The sequence below is a fragment of the Choloepus didactylus genome, chromosome 14 (genome assembly GCF_015220235.1).
Source record: "Choloepus didactylus isolate mChoDid1 chromosome 14, mChoDid1.pri, whole genome shotgun sequence".
In the NCBI taxonomy this organism is placed as follows: Eukaryota; Metazoa; Chordata; class Mammalia; order Pilosa; family Megalonychidae; genus Choloepus; species Choloepus didactylus.
The window spans coordinates 50835987-50837782 of record NC_051320.1 but is presented as its reverse complement, the minus strand read 5'-3'; the positions used below and the strand labels follow the sequence as shown (position 1 = coordinate 50837782).

The following is a 1796-nucleotide window of genomic DNA, read 5'->3' as shown; positions in this document are numbered from 1 at the left end:
TGTCCCCTCCAACAATGGAGCTGAGCAGGGACAGGTAGGACAGTGTGGCTTTGGGTTCTTGGTCCCAGCCTCCTCCCCAAAGCAGGTGCTTCTCACTGATGCTCAGCCGGAATCCCTGGCACCTATCTGAGCTCCTTCTCGGCAGTGAACTGAGTCCCAGCACACAACCTAATAGCAATCACCCCACACATAGAGGACATGGCTGAAACAGCCACCTTTCTTGCTAAGCCTCAGACCATTTAAGGTCTCCTTCAAAACAAGTGACTCACCTTCCACACCCAAAACAGCCTGTTGAGAGGCCATGGATGCCTGAAAGAAATTATACCCTCCCACCAGGCAGAAGCAGCAGCTGCTGCACTCATTTGTGGCTATACAAAAGCAACTGAGGGTGGCGGGCGGCCCAGGGCTCAGGAGGCCACCGCCACCTCCCTGGGCCTGCCGGGGCGGCTGCCTCCGTGATGCTGCTGCTCGTCGAGGGGCAGCGAGTGTGGCTGCCGCAGTCCGCCCGGGACCTCGTATGAGCCCACCCGCCTCTGGAGGAAAGAGCCAGACTTCTCAGAGGTCCATCTGTTCAACAAGTGGGACCCCAGGGCCTTCTGTATGTTCAGCAAAGAGAGCTTGCAGTGACCTCCCCAAAGGATGGCTCCATCTCCATTCTGGGTTCTGATGATGCCACCACTTGTCACATTGTGGTCCTGAGGCACACAGGTAATGGGGCTACCTGCTTGACACATTGTGATGGAACTGACACCAAAGCTGAGGTCCCCTTGATCGTGAACTCCATAAAGTCGTTTTCCAACTACACTCAATGTGGAAGGCTGAAAGTACACCTCATGGGAGGCTTCAGTGACGATAGGCAGTTGGCACAAAAACTTAACTCATCAAATTCTTAGTGAATTCGACAGACAAGAACATGATATTCACTTGGTGACATTATGTGTGACAGAATTAAAAGACCGAGAAGAAAATGAAAAACTTTCCAATAATTTATAGCATTGCTGTCAACATTAAAACTGCAGAGATTTATGGGGGCTCCTTTCAAGATCGAGGTCCAGAGGAGGAGCTGCGTGCTGCGCGGGCTCTAACAGGAGGAACTATGATTAGCATATATTATGTGAAGGCAGAACAACTGCGTATAGGACCATATTACCGGATGCCATTTCCACATGTGGATTTCTGGCTGCAGCAAGATGATAAGCAAATACTAGAGAACCTTTCCACATCACCTCTGGCTGAGCCCTCCCACTTTGTTGAACATACCAGATCTACCTTGATAGTTTTAAAAAAAATACCCATCTCCAACCAACACTCTGTTTCCTGGAAATAAAGCTCTACTCTACAAAAAAAAAAAAAAAAAAAATGAAGATGGCTTATGGGAAAAGATCTCTTCTCCAGGAAGCTGAAACTAGGAATTACCAAAGAAAGCAACTTTTTGACATGACAAAGACCACTGGTGGGATTGGAAAGACCATGAATTTGTAATCTATGCCAGCTGAGTCTTGGGCCTCCTTACTCAATGTCTTTCACATGACTTTCTAAATAAAATCTTATTTTGGCAAAGGAAAAAAAAAAAAAAAACAATTGAGGAAAATTCATCTGGCAACAGTGAGTGGGATGCCTGGAGCGGGGGAAGGCTGGAAGCAGTCACACAGGCAGAAGAACATGGCAGCAGTCCCCAAAGGAGGTGACGAGGGGGGCGGGGCAGAGAGGAGGGGCTGAGTGGAAAGCCATTTACGGCTTCGCTTCTCGAGGTGTGGGCCCCAAAGAGCACATGTGCATATCCAAGGAGCCGCTAG

At 49.1% G+C, this 1796-nt stretch overlaps 1 pseudogene; it reads left to right on the top strand.

Moving 5' to 3' along the window:
- Positions 1 to 458: 458 nt before the first annotated feature.
- On the top strand, positions 459 to 1403 carry LOC119509419 (annotated as a pseudogene).
- Positions 1404 to 1796: the final 393 nt, after the last annotated feature.